The 18,884-nt window shown below is 44.1% G+C and overlaps 1 protein-coding gene across 3 annotated transcripts in view; it reads right to left on the minus strand.

Moving 5' to 3' along the window:
* Positions 1-18,586, minus strand: part of RAD54L2 (RAD54 like 2) — a 66,874-nt gene extending 48,288 nt beyond the window's left edge. For 2 of the 3 annotated variants that reach the window (XM_021529164.2, XM_021529167.3), the window contains exon 1: positions 17,723-17,791. The gene's annotated coding sequence lies outside the window, so the exon portion shown is untranslated. Of the gene's footprint in view, positions 1-17,722; positions 17,792-18,499 lie in introns of those variants that run through there. The other variant, XM_021529165.2, reaches the window with a different exon arrangement.
* Positions 18,587-18,884: the final 298 nt, after the last annotated feature.

The raw sequence follows: 18,884 nt of genomic DNA on the forward strand, positions 1-18,884 counted from the left end.
GTGAAAGCAACTTTCCCCCTTCTACACGATAGTTGTTCACAGCAGGGTTGTGTATGCCATGAGCCAAACTGTTAAGTGAAACAGCAATCATCAGGGGCTGTGGGGACTTGGGGCATTTCTGTACATCACTTCCATCAGAGGATCCACTAGCACTGTAAATACTAAACCATTATTTAATTAACTATTACAGATACCATCCAGTAAAAAGCTAGGATGCAGGACAAGGCAGCATAGAGTCCTTCCACACTTGAGGAGAAGAAGCAGGGCTCCCCTGTACTTATAGAAAGCCAGAAAAGCCAAAGGGACTTTACAGAAGCTCTTTGTCTACTACAACACAAGTGATTTAGGCACAGGACATGCTCATTCCTGAGTACACAACCATCCCATACAAATCCCTCCAGAAAGGGCAGGTTTAACACTAATGCTGCTCCAGTGCTGAACAGTAAAGAGGATTCCATCACCTCTCCAACCTCTAGCCAAGCCCAATATCTGGGACTCATCAAGATTTGTTCCTTAAAGCCTGTTTTGTAACCAAGACTTCACACTGGCCATTGTGGTGCCAGGCCATAGGAAAAGGATCAAGCACCCTGGCAAATCGCAAGAGGATTTGCATAGACAGTTTAATAAAAACAGATATTTCCAAGTCTGTACTGCATAACACTCTTCGCTGTTTGTAACACAATAATGTTTTATGGCAATAATAATTTCCTTTTATGTTTTTCTTTTTTGTTTGGCAGCAAAAGAGTAAAATGGTTGGTTGGGGCCATAACATTGCTCTTAATACACTCAGTTCACACACAAACACTCCAAACTGGATGTGTATGAAGGTAAGTGCTGGTTCCTCAGGGGAAATCTCATCGTTGTGTTAAGATTACTACTAGCACCATTTTGGTACCTCACAGGCAGCCTTCAGTATCTAGCAGAACATTACTATAAAGCACACAACTGCATAAGTAAAGGAACTATGAGCTTAAGCTTCTCTATGATAAAGTCTTGTAATAGTTTGCAAGCGACAACTGCAATGCTCTTGCAAAATAACAATTAATATTTCTCTATCCTACTTAAAAATCTAGTAAGAAATAAACCTGAAATCAGTGGTTTTAAAGTTTGATTCTAATAAACACTAGGATTTCTCTAATTTACATTATGCAACATATTAAAACCCCTATTAAATGATTACGTAAAAAAATGGTGTCAGGGAATCACTAAAAGGATAAGTATTTTTTCAAAAAGGAGCCAACAATTTTGCCAGCAGACCCCTATATGCTTTAAACAAAACAAAGAAGTGTTTACTGAAAAATCAAAAAGAACTTATTCCTCCCATGTAGCATTTAAAGCCATCCTTTATTGGTTACTTCGTGATTTAAATCCCTTCTTCCTTTGCAGCCTGAGACTGTTGAGACTCCAGCTATGCAGTTTCTCTGCTGTGACTCACAGCTAACTGGTAGCCACGGGCTGCTGGCTGGGAAGGAATAAAACAATTCTCCTCAATTTTATCTTGTTCAAATTACAAACAAACTAAGTAGCATTGATACCCTCTAACTGATGTGTTCTCCACAGGAATATTAAACTGAAGGAAAAAGAAGCAGCCTGTGAAATCATAAATTGGGGAGCATCTGCTTGTCCTGGACCACCCTTCTGAGGAAGGCAAGTGTGCTTCTCCCCACTCCACATAAATATTAGACAATGGATCTAGTCTTCACCCACACTTCATGTGAGTATTAAGGAGCCCACTGTGATTTGTGGGGAACAGGAACTGAGAGAAATAAAATAACAGACTGCTTTTAGAAACACATCCATGTATCAGTTTTGAGAGTTGCAGGACCTGCTCTTTCATTCTCTCCAGGCTAACAATTTCCCTCCTAAAAGGCACCTCAAAACTAAAACCAGCCTGAATCTGGTTGTTCCCTGACAACATGAACAACAAAAGCTGCTGCAAGAAAGGGTGGGAGAAATAAAAAAAAAAAAAAACAAAACACAACCAACAACAAAAAAACCCACCGCAAAAAACCATAAAATCAACTCATAAAGAAAGAAAAGGGAGAGCTAATCCTTCCCCTTTGCTGACATGACAGTGCTGGCACTGAGAATGTGACAATGAACATTACGTAAGGCCTGGCTCCCACTGTGATCCGAACAAAAAGAACCAGCGTGAGTCAATGGCAGCATCTGCAGCTCCTTACACAACCTGAGCATCCATCACCTGCTGAGCGAGCTGCCCAGCCACAGGGTCCTTCTCTCCTGCACCTCGGGAGGGTTGTGGGAACACCCTGCTGCTGGCAGTGGCAATGGTTTGTGACCCTTAAAGAAAAGCTGAACTCTCCAGAAGATGCCAGCACTCCCTTCCCCACAGAACTTGTGAGGTTCTTCAGCCCTGGACACAGCCAGCAGAAATAGGCAAATGTTTTTGTGTTTGTATTTAGGTATATAATTATTTGCCTAATCACTGATGCGGTGCTTCTAAGGACAATTTTGTTTAATCATATTAAAGCAGAAATTGACTTCCTGTAAGTCAACTCTCTTCTTTCAAATACTCAAAATATCCTCACCAGTGAGCCATCATAGAAGAGCAATTTGTATGTTACTGCATAAAAGTTCAGGCTACCTGAAGTAAGAAGCATGTGATCAGTTTTGCTTCCAGTAATTACTGACATCTGGACTAACACCATCACAAAATAACAAAAAAAATTCTCTTACTTCACAGAATCTCCATCTATGTTTTTAGCTTTGTCAAATTCTATATAAATGGCACTTGCATTACCTGCTAAAGGAAAACTCTCCTTCCCTGATCACTGTGTTTTTTTAAAGCAAACAGCATTTGAGTGATTTTGAATCTTTTTACATGTTTTGCCCTTGGTGCTACAGCTATAGAAAAAACAACCAAAACCTGTATAAGGAATAAAACCCTAAGAAAATATTTCAAATACTGGGGAAAACTCAATAGTAGGGCACAGTGTGTCAGGATTCCAAATTACATTCAATATATTTTATACAGCAGGTTAATTTGGGAAAGACTTGCCTACATTGCATTAATGATAACCATTTTCAAATTCCAAAAGATAAGTTTGAAAAGTCAGCTCATGGGAGAGGTGTGCCAAGCCTTCTCTTCAAGAACACCCAAACTATGTCAAGATGTGAGCCAATTCCCAAGCAGGAAAGACAAAGATAACTGGAAGATCCCTCTGGAATTTAAGCTCCTGTCATACACAGGTGCCAGAGAAGAAGTTATGTAATAAATCAAGACTAAATTACATAAACAGAAGCAGTGGAACAGAGAGGAGTGAAGAGGCATGGAGCTATTCCCCTCACAAGGAAAGCTCAGTCACTGTCACTCTTTGCAGGCAAGCTGTGGCTTTGGTCATTGAGCTATGGCTCACCTCCTTGAAGAGTATCCCTCAGAAATAGACTAGAATGGCTCATAAATAATATTTTCTTCTTTCAGGATGAGGAAAATTGCAATTTTTCCAAATGTTAAAAGGTCTAATTTTATCCTATTTCCTCAGTATCACCCCATCCACACACACTCCTCTCTCTGCCTCCCAGAGAAGCACATTTCCTTACAGGGGAATGATTCACTGCCTTCAGCTGTGTCCCTGCTCAGGAAATGAGCTTTCCCATCAGCAGCAGCAGCCCAGGGCAGCCCACCATCCCCTGTGAGACAGACACCAGCCACATCACACACTGGCATCACCAGACCACAAAGTAAACACAACTTAACTCTGCCTTGGGTCACAGTTCTGCATGTCAGCACAAAAAATCACATAGGTCTGGGAGCTTGCTTTTGATGCCTCATCCTTCTCCCTCTTCAAACCTGGACTTAAAATCTGAGGTTCAGGTTTAGAAAAAGGAAGTATTCCACAAAGGTTTGTTCCTCTTTATTCCCTACCCCGCCTCCAGCAGTGATAATTACACCAGGGATGAGGAAGTATTACTTATGCTACCTACAGTTTACCAAAGAAATTTGAACATGAGCAAAAACAAGAGGAAAACAAAAAATCCTGAAACAGGAGGAAATGGAAATAAACACTTTTGAACTCATGTGATATGACAATTAGCATATGTTAGACCCAATTTGCTGCCAAGCAATCAGACATTAAACTAATTTTACTGGATTCCAACATAGATTAAAAATCCATTAAAGGATTAAAACCTGTCATAAACTTCTTTCAGAGTCATTCCCTCCCTGCAACATTGAACAGTGGTGGAAAAACTTAATGTTTAAGTGCCACTTTTCTGCTAGTTTTGAAAATGAAGTAACCAAAACCTCTTTATTTTTGCCTTGCCAATTAAACAGGTCAAAATTCAAAACACTGATCCTTATCTATCCTGCACAAATACATCTGCTTTAATAACACTGACACTATAGGCAGCTCACATGGAAAGCAACTGGATGAAAGAGTCTCCTGTGGTTCTGTCCTTAGTAATGGAAGCACCACTTTGGTTGTGCTTTGCTGGCTGAAAACTTCCCAATGGTTTGGACAGGCCTGAAGGGGGAAGAATGCAGCTTACTGTTTCTCCCCACAGAGCACAAACAGCCCAACACATTGCTGAGGGGATTGTTTGGATACAAACAAAAATCACCCCAATGGAGATAATGAATATTATTTCACAAAAGAAATAGAGCTATGAGTCTCATGATATGCATATTATATGTTTAGCTTATAAAATTGTGAGTATATGACTCTACATACTGGAGTTTGCTTCCAAAAGAGCTTTAAAAGCAGCACAATGCAAGCTGGGCTAAGAAGATACACAAATATCAGCAGGAAGATAATACATCCTGAGGGACACCATACCCTTTTGGTGAACATATCCAACTGTCCTGTCCCAATTCAAGCTAAACAGGGTAATAGCTACCAACCAGCACAAGCATACACAGTGTTAACACAGGAAGGAGCAACTGAAAAGGGACATCTTAACAAATTACTGTAAAACACCATATGTCAAATAAACACAACAAACATCCAGAGAAGTAGCTGCTGGCTACCAAACATAGCTGTTTTAGAGTAAAAATGTCACTACCTCCCAAGTGTATAAATTGACTTAACTTCTGTAAATGCTAGCAATGTCTTTTGCAGTACTGGTCCTTACCAAACACACAATAGTGTACATTCATACGCACACAGAATCCAAAATGTTACATTTCCAGGATTCAGAAGCAGAATGACAAGGAGCATTCAGCTGTGATGCAGCCAAATCTCACAACCTTCTGGGTATTCTTTCTCTCAAAGTTAAGAGCAAGTCTCAGTCAAGTGCTTTCCCCAAACGACCACTTCTTCTATCAAAGCTCATTTAGAGTTTGCAAATTCCGTCTGACTGGCAGCTGTGCCCAGTGAGCAAGAACAGAGGGAACAGCAGGAAAGCCAGGTCTTCTCATGTCCTTTGACTTGTTACCATCCCAAATGAAGGCAACCATGTGTCGTAAGAAGGCACCATCCCTACACTCACATGCTGTTACCTCCCCAAATACAACAGGAATGGAACGTCTTGCCTCACCACTATTTGTCTCCCCTCCTTTTCAATTATTAGTTAGATTACTAAATTATTAGTCTTGAATCATAGAACTGTTTGAATTGGAAAAGAGCTCTAAGAAAGATCACAGAGTCCAACCACTAACCCAGCACCGTCAAGTTCACCACTAAGCCATGTCTCCAGGTGCCACACTGACACACCTTTTAAATCCCTCCAGGGCTGGTGACCTCACCACTTCCCTGAACAGCCTGCTCAGATGCTTGACAACACTTTCAATGAAGAAATCTTGCCTAATGTTGAATCTAAACCTCCTTGGTACAACCTGAGACCATTTTCTCTTATCCTGTTGCTTGTTCCTTGAGAGAAGAGACCAAACCTTACTTGGCTACAACCTCCTCTCAGGGAGCTGGGCAGGGCAGTAAGGTCACTCCTGAACCTCCTTTTCTCCAGGCTGAACCTCCTCAGCTGCTCCTCATCTGACTTGTGCTCCAGACCCTTCCCCAGCTCCGTTCCCTTCTCTGGAGAAGCTCCAGCATCTCAATGTTTTTCTTGTCATGAGGAGCCCAAAACTCAGTCCAGGATTTGAGGTGCCTCACCAGCGCCCAGCACAGGGGACAGTCACCGCCCAGTCCTGCTGGTCACATCAGTGCTGGTACAAGCCAGGTGCCATTGACCTCCTTGGCCACCTGAGCTCATGTTCAGCCACTGCTGGCCAGCACCCCAGGTTCTTTTCTGCCAGGCAGCTTTTCCAGACCCTCTGCCCCAGCCTGGAGTGCTGCAGGGGGTTGTTGTGGCCTTCCTGCCCTCCAGGAGGGCAACACTCCTGCCCAAACTGGTGTCACTGCAAACTTACTGAGAGTGCCCTCAATGATTGATCCCCTCATTCAAGTAAATGATAAAGATATTAAATAGGTGTGACCCCAATCCCAAACTCTGGGGAACCCCACTAGTGCCCAGCTGGATGTGGCACCATTCTCTACTACTCTGGGCTTGGCCAGTTTTTTTGCCCAGTCATTTAACTGAACTTGCTCATTTGTCTAATTGGAGAAATTCTTGATTATTATTGATTTGGGCTGAAATAAGAAATTTTTGTAACTACAACTCTTATCTTGGTGGGAGATTTTGGGTACAGTTAACAGCATTCTTTAACAGAAAAAACTAATTACATCGTACTTCCAAAGGAGATTTGCTGGCAATGCTGTAAAATCTCAACCAACTTCATTCATAGTTGTCCCCTTGTTAGGAATGAAGGAGGCAGATGATAAAAGATGATTTCTCATCACAGTAAAGGGATAGATGTTCACAAAGAGAAAGAGTATCTCGTTCTGTTAAAATAAGCATTTTAGTGACCAGAATTATTGATTTAATTGAAATATAAGATCTCCTCTCTTGCTTTTTGTAAGTGCTATGATAAGTACAAGAGGAAGGAAAAGGTACCTCTAAACAATTTTTTGTAAGGGAGAAAAAAATGGCATGTTTCGACACAGTCTGTGTGACTAAGCAGATCACCCACTCCTCCAGTGTTCTCTACTCATTATCTGGGTCTTCTCTCAAGCAGTTGATTATTGTCACTATAAAATAAACAAATTCAGATCACAGACCTGAACTTCTCCCATTCATTGGAGAACAGGATGTGAAGTCACAGTTGACAGAAACTTAAAAATGCTGGCTAGGGTGAATCTTACTATGAATTGTCCAGAATTAAGAGCTCCCCACACCAAGAAAAAACAGCTTCCTGAGGAAATTCTTCTCCAGAGATAAGAGGACCACATACCAAGACTGAGGGAAAAAAAATCAGGGAAAAAAATCTCTTCTGGGATAACAGCTTTTCCCCAAATATCTGATCTCAAATGCACTCCTTCATTTCCAAATCTTCTCTATTCCATGCAACAATCACCCTGACACCCAGTTTTCAAAGCAACTGTTGCTCCCTATTCAGAGCCTATGTTACACTTCATAGCTAAGCACAAAAAGGCACTGGTCTTGTAAGGTTTATTTCTTGGTCCTGTTCCCTAAATTCCTTGACACCTACTAAAATCCAACTGATGTCACCACTCCTACAACAACTTCTCAATTTAAGAAAATATTCTTTGTTTCTGCTATCTCCTCCACCCCAACATCCCCTACAAAAGCAAGCTGATTTTCCTTACTTCCTATGCCCGGAAGCTTGTGTTTGGTTGCTGAGGTGCATTCCATAACCTGGGCACTTGTTTTAAGGAAGGAATATACAGCATTTGCACTACTTTGGGAAAGGAGAAGCCACAGCCAGCTGCCTTTTCACACAAGTGTTAAGTAGCAATGCTGCAAGAGTAATCAAACCTCTGGGCAGTTACATTAGACTAGCAATGCTGTTCCTTTGCTTCCATCAGTGAGTGATGCAAATAATAAATGCAAAGACTGAATAAAAGAGCACACTAAACAGAAGATGGCAACCAAACCCTGATGCTAAACCCACCAATTAGAGAGACAGAGATGTGCTTTGACACTGACAGAGTTTTCAGACTTCACAAGCACCAGAAGGGTAATAAACATTTGGCCTTGATTAAATTACCCATTTTCCCTCTTGCTGACTGCAGCCTCCCAGACCTCGGACACATTTTCTGCAGCAGCTGCTCTTTTCCCAACTCACACACTGCTCCCACACTGTGCCAGCACAACCCCTCTGCATGGCTGGACAGCAATCTGATTCAGCTGAAAACCAACCTGGAATCAAAATTCAGTTCCCAAATGTGATCTACCACAAACTTGCATGACCAGCTGTGCAGGCACAAAGGGGGAAAAGAAACAGTGAGAGGGTGAGAACATGCAGCCCTGGGTATGGGCTGATCAAGCTGGAGTCACTGTCACCAAGGCCATGTTCTAAGCAGCCAGATAATGCTCCAGCGCAGAGCACAGACAGCATTTCTATTTGAGAAAGTGAGATGATCCTCATGACAAAGCTTCCTTGCCTTCAAAACTGCAGCCCAAAGGATGGTGCATGTAGGCAAGGTGAGATAATCTTCTCAATTGTCTCTTGCTTTGAGTAGTCAAGGCATCACTATGTGGTTTGTGTAAATTGGTTCTGAACTACATTTTGCTGGATTTCTTCAATTCAAAACCAATGCAATTGCCACTCAAAGCACAGAAATATCATAAAGTATTATCATGCAGTCAGACACTCTTGCTGTGCACATCTCTCTCCCCACAGCAAATACTCTTAAACTGCCCAAAGCTCAAAGCAAAATACACCTCCTCATGTAAATCCTTAGCATGTAGCATCTTTAATGAGAGCCTCTGTAAACAGGTCCTTCCAACTACACGTGGGCACCAGAAAAGGCAGGATAAGGGGGACATGTTAAAGGAACACCTCTATGGGGTGACAAAGGGAAGTGACACAATCTGTACCATGAGAACAAATGGGTAATTTCTTGAACCTCATGAGAGGAATTTACTTTGCCCATGATGATTCCCCCCTTCCAAAGATCAAGGGCTGATTTTTAGTACTTGAATAAGAGAATCACTTTCTTTAGCCCTCTGCCTTTCTTGATTTTCTTGTTGTATCTTATTACATCTGGGATAAGCAGATATTCCTGGGCTGTCCTAGAACCTTGCCCCAAAATGCAACCAAGAGCCACTGTGGGGATCTGGCCAAAAATATATATGGGTGTATGTAGCCTCTCATGCACATCCCCTGTGTTTGCTTTGTGTTTGTTTCACTCAACACTTGAACTTCACCCAAACTGTTCAAGGAGGCATAAACACCCTTGACATGAGGTCCTCAAAGTCTTCTCTCATCCTTTTTTCTTATAGGAATGCAGTTGCCACTCCAGAGACCACTGCTGTTGGTCTCAATTTTCTGATCCAGGCCACAGGTAAACTTTTTCATATTCTATAGCTTATACTAAATAATATCACAGCCAAGCATAGATAAAAGTGAGAAGTGACAGGTCCCCCCAGCAACTATGAGCAAGATACCTGTCTGATATAGGATACAGGAGGAGTTCCAGCACATTAAGACCAAATGAAATTTAAAAAAAAAAAACAAAAACAAAAAAAAAAAAAAAAAAAAAACCAAAAAACTGAAATCCTTATCTCCCAAGTTTTACAATCTCCTCCAATCCACAAAATCTTATACAGACTCCCACACAATTAACTCTGTTCACCTTCAATCTTCCCTGCCATAAAGCAACTGCAAAGAGAAGCCAGCAGATCATTGCAGAGAGTGAGGGAAGGTAAAGAAACTGTTTACTTATAACCACTTCGGTCTCTCTTCACTGCCTTCCTTCTCTTTGTCAGCAAAATGGGTCAGACAAGATAACAGAAAGGAGAGCAAGAAATGCAGAGGAGACACACCCCCTCCAAGCTGCAAGGAAATTGAAAGATAAACAACTTCCTGCAACAGAAGGATTTACCTCTAAGTCTTCCTGCACAGGCCAGCTCAGGAGTGAGAAAAAAAAAAAAAAAAAAAAAAGAATACAAGACCTTCCCAAAATATTAAAATAAATCTTAGAGGGGAAAAGGTAACACTTGGCTGGAAAATGGTCCAAGGAGGTAGCTTCTTTCAGCAGGACAGCCTCTTTCAGTGATAAAAGAAGTTACTTCTTACAGGGCTGACCCTTCCCCAAACCCAGATGTCCAGAACAGACAGATTACATCTGATGCTTGCTGAACATCCCTTCTGCACAAGGGCTGCTGGTGAAGGCACACATTCCCTGCTGAAGTTGAGGCAGTGCCTGGGGAAAGACCATCCAGGACAATCTGCCACGAGCAGAGCATCCAGCTCCTGCATTTCCCATGGCCCTTGCTCTGACACATGACTGGGCACACACCCGTGCTGTGATGGGGAAAGGATCAGGATGTCTGCAAAGGTGCCTACCAGGCACAAGCTGCTGTCACAGCCAAATTTGTTCCCATTGTACTTCCAGAAGGGCTTAGGAAAACATCCCAAACCAACTGTGCACAGAGAATCCACAGACAACCAGTAATCACCCTAATGGTCAAGGCAGGAGAGGACCCATGGATTTTTCCTCTCTCCATCCTTCACTGCTTTGGCAGACAGAACACAGCAGAAACCATTCCTCTGGTGAACAGGGGACACATTGATTTCATACTAGCAGAGACACACAAGGCACAACATCCTTATGCATCCACACCCAGCTACCTCTGCCAGCAAGAGCACATCCAATTTCTTCCCCCAATGAAAAGCAATTTCTACAGAATGTAAAGACTACTCACTACTACACATCTTCAGAGAACATTACAAGATTTTTTTTGAGGAAAAACACTTGGAATATATTCCAACCTCTTCAGGAAATGAAACAGCCACCCCTGTCCTTCCACATACAGCCCTTTTCTCTCCCCATCACCAAAAATGACAGTGCTTCCAAAAAAAAGAGATTACAAATATTTGATTTCATTTAAGTACATGGTGCATATAAGCACATTTATTCCCTCAAGTGAAAATATACACTTAATAGATTTAAGGGAGTGCTGTAATATAACAACCAGATCCTCTGAGTGACTCTAGCATGTGCAGGAAGAAAGAGTCTGAACACTGGGTGAGATCTGTTTAGCAAGTGCCAGTGCCCCTGCACTCGTATGGTGTCAGGTACACTTGTACATTTTAGTGCATTTCCTCACCCATATCTTCCAAATGGTACTCCACCTGACTTGATGACTTTGAGAGATGGAGACATCCTAATTTTCCTTAATACTTACAAGCATCTTCCGAATTTCTTCAGTGGTTGATCACATTCACTGCTAACAATCTGTGCTTTTTCCTAATTTGAAACAATCTTTTTAACTTCCAGGCACTGGCTGCTATTGTATCTTTTTCCACTAAATTAAAGAGCCCTTTGGTACACAGCCCATTCTGCCCAAAGAAAATTGAGAAACTTTAAAATACCTTATTATAGGCTAAACCAATTGAGCAGTTCAAGAAAAAGTTTATAATGAGCAGTTCAATCCCTCAAATAACATTGAACACTACATCTTTCTTGTCTTTGAACATCTCTTTGAAAACACCAACATTAAGCCCTGTCAAAACACTCTGCAACTGATTTCACCTCTCTGTCCTCATTCAGTATTTCCTGTTATTATGAATGTACGTTAGTATTTAAAAAATTAATTAGCTTATTTTAAGCTCTGAGGACACACTGCCATATATCTGCTCTTCTCCTGCCATCCTTTCCAAGGTCACTGGTTTCTGGAAGCATAATTCTGTATTCTAAACCTATAGCCTCCAGTCTTTCCCATAACATGCTCCAGCTCTATGAAAACATTTGGCCATATTAAACCCAGTTACCCAAACAATTCAGAGGACACTGTACAGCTGCTGTTCCTTCTTCATGCTTCACCACTCAGGCACAACTTTTACATAATCCACAAATTTGAATAGCTCTAATTTCATGTTTTCTTCCAGGCCACTGACAAAAATACTACAAAGCTCTGGACCTACTATAAATCCCTGAAAAAATCCTCCATTCATATTCTATTTTCCACATCCACTGTTTTTAATCCAGTTGTTGACTCACAGATCATACATGAAACTGTATCTGTTGAACAAGATTCACTTTCCAACAACACCCTCACTGAGTGAAACAGTCATGGGAATACAATTACCACACAAATCCCATTTGTATGTATGTGTTTGATACAAGAGATTTAATTAGAATTTTTCGATCTTCCAGAGCACTGCTACTCCCCAGCCACATAACAGTCTCTTGCTTCACTAATTTTGAGTAAATCCCACCAGCAGCCCTCCTAAATCAATTCCTTTTGGAGCAACATTCCATTTTCCATGTTGACTCAGCAGGTGACAGAGCACCTGTGCTCCACTATCCACTACCAGGCTTTGACAGGCCCAAGGATTTTGCTTGGTTTAGGATTTGGTTGCTTGTTGTTGTATGAGCAACAAACAGAGCAATTCACATAAGATCAATACATTTTAACAACCTATTTATTCTGGATTCAACAACTCCAAATATAATAACCCACAATTCATTGATGCTGACGTTCTGGGTAAGACTTGAGAAACTGGAGAAAATCTTTGGTGAATTACTATGTCTCTAAATTGTCATTTTCATAGTTCTGCTGGGCTAGAAAAGTTCTCTTCACAAGAATTTTAGATAAAAACTTTCACTGTGAAGAGAAGATAGTACAAGTAAAATTATGTTACTTCCACCGTGTTTCAATTATTTCCTATCCTATGTCTGCACTACAAACTCCTTGTTTGTAGGAGAACCAGCCAGGTTCTACATTTTTGTTGGTCAATTCTGCCCTTGCATAGCTCCACTTCTTTGTTAGTTACATCAAGCTGGTTTGCCACAGAGAACACCAGAGTAAAGTTTTCTGCCAAATCACTACAAAACCCCTTTAGTTGCTTTTATAAATTTAGTGCCTCTCTTATATAAAGCATGTTGTTTTGCACTTGACTCGACCAAAGTCCTCCTGGTTCAGTGTAAGTTTTAATGTATTTGTAACCCAGGAAAGCACGTGGGCATGTTGAGCTTTTCCACCTTTGGTTTTCTATTTATGTGCCATCCACCAGCATAAAAACAGTTACAGTGGCAGAAGAGAAATTTTGCTAATATGCTTAATTCTTGGCTAGCTCCTACCAGTACCATTGTGAGTGCACATGCAGAGAAGGAGGAGAGAGTAATTTAAGTCTTACCAGCAAGAAGCTAATTCATCTCATCAAATCTCCTCTGCTTCAAATAGGTGTCCAAGAAGAAAATGCTAACTGCACTTTGCAGCTCAGAAATTCCTCTTAGGATTTAGGGCAGTAGTAGAGGGCACAGTTTTGTATGGTTTGAATGCTGCACTCTGTGTTTATGCAAGCTGCACTGATTGCATCTAACAGATTTCTTCAGCCTGGTTTCAAAGCAACTGGCTGAAAGTCTTCCCCTAAAGATTTCTGCATCTTTGTATAATATCTTCAGTCATGAAGTTATTCAGCACTTTTCCCCAGCACAGGATCAATACTTCCTCCAGACAAGTCCCTACCAGCCTTTACATTGTTCCCAATGCTTGAATAACTGACTGTCACTAACACAAACTTGGATCACTCTTCCTTTCTTTGTGCATTTCAACTTGCAGATACACTCTCAGAACAGCAGCTTTGGGACAAGCTGACAGGCCACCCCAGAGGGTTTCAAATCACTGCTCCTCCTTGCAGGTTTTAGAGCACACTGAAAATGCTGCTATGAGGTCAAAGTGATGGATGTAACCCTTCAAGTGAGCCACAGATAACTCTGAAATGACACAAGATTTTTGGAGGTGTCAGACTGACCCCAACTCCAGCACTACCACTGAGTAAGAGCAAGATTTCAGTTACTGCAGCTGCTCTGAGATTGCAATAGCACTGAAGCAGCCTTGCTCACAGGACTGCACAGAAATTCTGCTACTTCACATCAGGCATAAATTGAATCAATGGTGCATCTGACCTTTAAGAATTTCTGAAAGGTTATTTTCTATACCTTGAGATACGTTTCAAAGTAACAAATCTTACTGATATTCTTATGCAGTTTTATATCTGCATGAATGAAAGCAATATATACTTTTCCACCTTTTTATTCCCCCTCAAAACTTGTTTCAACTTCAGATATACAAATCAGCAAATGTGCAGTTGGCATTTGCTGGTTATCACATACAAAATACTGATCAATGTCATGCCACCAGCAAGCTGATTTTAAAACATGATGACTTATAAAAAACAAGCAACAAAACAATATCACCATATTCTCAGAAACTCAACCAGCTTCTAAAGGTGCCTGTTCAATAAATTTTACCTTCTCATGGCTACTTGTAATTCCACCTTCTTTCTTCTCCCAGGCTATAATGACACTTGATTTCATCAGCTAATTCTGTCCCTTTCTCAAACAACAAATGATTATTTATTATTTCATCATTCCCCTTCATCTTTAAGATTGTTTCTTAATAAGCATAAAGCCCTAAAAATTAAGTGTGAGGTTTCTAAAAGTTAACAAGAAACACAATTTTCATTCATTGTTTCAAATTATTAAAAATATCAGATTCCACACAAGTCATCTTCTGTGCTGGCAAAAGTACTCAATAAGCAGTGATTTGGGTTGCAAGAGAAACCCCAGCTCTCTATAAATTATTTTTATATAGCTAAAATATTGCTTAAACACAACAAATTCTTGTCTTGAGATGAGCATTCTCTGAAACAAGTTCAGCTGTAATTAACTCAACAATCAGGTAAACATAATACAGAAATTATTTTGTGTAAGCAGAAAACATGTCTCTATATCTGTACCAAGGCTCTAGGAATAGTAAACAGTACTTAACCTTTGCAGAACCTAAGTTCTAGAGAATTAGCTTTAAAATAAGAGACTATGTTAGCAGAGAATATTACTCCACAGGGTATTGTATCCCAAAAACTTCTAGGCACCTGATGGAAACAAGCCCAGAGAAATTACAGGAACATTGTTGCATGGTAACTAACAGCACTCTTAAAAACCTTGTACCCAACTGCTTCATTCAAGTGACACCCATAAACCACCATACTTGAAAGCACTTTCTGCATTGTTACATTCTGGATTTGATCATATGGGATTTAACTCCATCCCCATGGGAAAGCCTGCCACTCCCTTCCTAGCACAGTAACTTGATACATCTCAAAGAAATGTTTCAAAGGACAAAATCTTGAGAAACGAAGTGAAGGCAAGGCAACGGGCAGACCTGTCAACTGGGAACCCAGGGTACCTGTGAGAGCAGAAGACTTAAGAAAGGGAGCCAGGGAGCCAAGAGTCATATTAGTGATAACTGGAATAAGTGGAGAAGGATGGAACAACTACTGCTGACTGCTCAGAGCTGCTGTGTGTGTGCACATGAATGAGGCTCTGTGTACAGCTGTGTGGCAGGAGCGTGAGAGACATCGGTGGTACAAATACATCCCTGCACACAAGAAATGCAACACCTGGTGATAGCACTGGGCTGTACCAGCAGGAGCACAGCCACCCTGACCCAGGGAAACCACAGCTCCTGGCACTCGGCACTTCTCAGAGCCACTGCAAACACCACAGGCAGTTTTGGGCACCCCCAGTACATGCTAGGCACTGATAAACCAGAGTGGGTTTGGTGGAGGGCTACCAAGATGCTCAGAGGGACAAAGCTGCATGAAGAGAGGCTGTGGGAGATCCAGATCAGAGAAGAAAAGGCTTTGAGGAGCTGACAGACGATCTGCTGGACCTACAGGGGGTCTGTGCACAGGGGCACTCGGCAGGACATCGGACACAAACTACAATGGTGCAGGTGTGACCCGACCTAGAGAAAAGGTCTTTCCTGGTGAGGACAGTCAAGCACCAGAGCAAGGACACAGAAGCTGACAAACCTTTGTTTAAGACCTGAATGAACAAAGTCCTGGTCTGACCTTGGTGTACATCCCACTTTGAGCAGCAGGTTGGACTAGACATCTCTTGAGGCCCTTTCCAGTCTGAATTATTCCACAATGTCAGCTTGGATCCCAGAGAACACCACAATATCCTGTTACAAATTTACTATGCCAGGTTATACCTTTCAAATCTTCACTAAAATGCAACCACTGTAGAGAGAAGACAAACCCATGCTGTATGGTTCATCTCCTCACAAGACCATGGGTTCCCACGCAGGATCTGCAATAGGGTATCACATCAGGAATTCCATGAGATTTTACAGGCACAGAAGTTACCACTGAGTGCAGAACAAGTGGAACCCAGTGCCTAAACATTCAGAGCTTTTCTGGGAGAAGGTGGTGTTTACTCCAAGGCAGAAAATGTCACACATCCACAATAGCTCTTCCTTAAAGTAGCAACTGTATATTTCTTGAAAACTTCACATTCAGCACCTACCCTCAAGGAACAACCCCTACATTCTGATGCTGTAAAGGCACAGGGTAAGAAGTTGCATTGTTCTCTCTGTATATTCAGGGTCTACAGCTCCACAGCTGGGAAAAGAAGCCTCACTTAGCAAACCAAAACCACACCAGCTCCCACCAGGAGCACCTGCAGTGGTCTAAGCAGACTGTTTTGTTTTTATTCTTCTGCTGGGTGCTGCTGCCCCTAGAGCAGAGCAACTTAAACAAAGGCTGTTATTCTAAATTAATTGATTCTGCACTGAAGCACAGAGAGACCACTCACAAGGCCCATTACTCTAAGTCAGGAAGGGGAGCTACCACCTTCAGTCAGGCAGCAGAACATCTCGAACCAACACAGAAGTTTCTGCAATGATTTCCTATAGGCTACGTGATTATTCACCAAGTATGATGCTTGCATAACCATACAAAGGATATCCAATGTTAACAGTTATAAAGACAAGCAAATGTAACCATCTTATTAGCATTTTTAAAAAGGAAAAAAAGAACTGTTACTTCCTTTTATTCTTTGGGTTTTTCCTGTTTAATGTTTTGGGTTTGGGGTTTTTCTTTTTGGTTTTTTAAACCAAAATTCCCCTGCCTGCACATAGACTGGAGGGATGTAGTAAACTTTTTAAAGCACCAGTTTTGTACCAATCGACTAAGAGACAGGATGGGATTTCAATGGAGTTTACAAGCATCTCTCAAATGTGAGCACTGAAACACACACCCCATTCCTCGGAGGGAGCAAGTTAACAAGCTGGAGACAGGATCCGGAGAGGAGAGGTAACAGGATCAGCAGCACCGGTCGGCACACCGAGCCTTCCCCTTCCGCAGCTCACAAACAAGTCTCACACAGACAATAAATTATGACTTTGCATGTCTGTTTACCAGTCCCACAGACCATGTTTACCAATCCCACACATCACTGCTGCTCGGCCAGGGCAGAGCGCGGCAGCCGCTGTGCCCGGGCACCGCCGGCCCTTCCGTCTCAGCACCGCGCCGCCAGCACGGGCGGACCCCGGGAGCCGCGGCACTCACGGGGGGCGTGCGCACCCCCGGCTCCCCCACAGTCCAGGCCCCGACGCGGGGCCAGGCGAGCCCCGGGCCGGCCGCCCCACTCCCGGTGGCGGGTGCAGCCTCAGCCCCGGGCCCAGCCCCGCAGCCCCCGGCTCCTCGCCCCGCACCGGGACCCGCCCCCCGGGCGGCCGGGCAGCACCGCCCCTCCGCCCTCCCACCCCCGCACCGCTCCGGCCCCTCGGGCCGCGGGAGCCGCTCCGCCGCCCCCCCCCCGGCGCCCCCCGCGGGCCGGGCGGGCGCCCCGCGCACACCCCCGGCGGGGCGGGCGGGCCTCGGCCGGCGCGCCCCTGCCCGGCCCGCTCCCATCGTGGCGGCGGCCCCGCAGCGCTGCGCTCTCACCTGGGCGGCGGGCGGGGGCTGCGGCCCGGCGGCCCCGGCAGCTGCGGCGGCGCCGGGAGCTCCGGGCGCTGCGGCCGCCCCGCCGCCTCCTCCCGCCTCCGCCGCTCCTCGGGCTCCGCCGCCGCTCGGGGCCGCCGCTCGGGGCCGCCCCCCGTCGCAGCGCCCGCCTCGTCCCCCGGGCAGCAACAGGCGCCTCCGCCGCGAAGGTTCCGCAGGGCGCAGAAAGGTTCCCCCCGGCCCGAGGGGTGCCGGGGCTGGGGCGGGATGGGGCGGGATGCGGGGCCCGGGCTGCTGCTGCCGCTGCCATGGGCTGTGAGGAGAGCGACTGCAAGGGGCAAGCCCCCACCGCCCGCGGAAAGCTGCTAATTAGCCAGAGGGACCCGTGGTCATTAAGGCTGAGCAGCCTCGGGGCCCTCTCCGAGGCGGGGACAATGAGGAGCTCAGCTCCGGGCCTTGGCACCTCGGGGTTAAAGCCCTTCGCATGCATAAAAACCCATGGCTCTCCGGGCCCCTGCTCTGGCGCCGGGCTCTTCACAGGAGAGAACTTTCTCTGTACCCGGTGACACAGGACCATTGATGTTCACCACTGCTGTGCCCCGTTCTCCTGCCACGAGCCTGCCTCTGCTGCCTCCATACCCTGCCCACAGGCCCTGGGCAACCACCACTCAGCCCACCCAAACTCTGCTCCAGCTCGACATTCCCACTTCCCTCAGCCTGTTAAGCCCCAACCTTTCTGCAGCTTCCCCAGGGTTCTTTAAAATTGAAAGTCTCACATACCAGAATTATCCAAAAGCGAAGGCAGCATTTCAGATATGAGTGCTGAGGAAAAGGTGAGTTCCTTGCTCATCTCCATGGACTGGCTGTGGTCCCACAGACAGAGCCCAGCGTGCCCATGGCCTCTGTCACTGCCAGGACACTGCTGACACCACACTGAGATGCCCAGCCTGCACAGCAACCTGAGTTCTGCGTTTTCATCTGTTACAGGGAACAAAAAGGACAAGTCCAGCAGGGAAAGTCCCTGTCTGGTTCTCCCATGTGCAAATAGCCAGAGCAAGAAAAATACAAGTGGGAGACTGGTGTCTGGGCCTGGGTATGTACCAGCAACCTGAGCATCATCAGTGTAACTCAGCTGTGAGTACTTCAGGGGCCTCCTGGGTTTCAG

This window comes from Lonchura striata, chromosome 12 (genome assembly GCF_046129695.1).
Source record: "Lonchura striata isolate bLonStr1 chromosome 12, bLonStr1.mat, whole genome shotgun sequence".
Classification (NCBI taxonomy): Eukaryota; Metazoa; Chordata; class Aves; order Passeriformes; family Estrildidae; genus Lonchura; species Lonchura striata.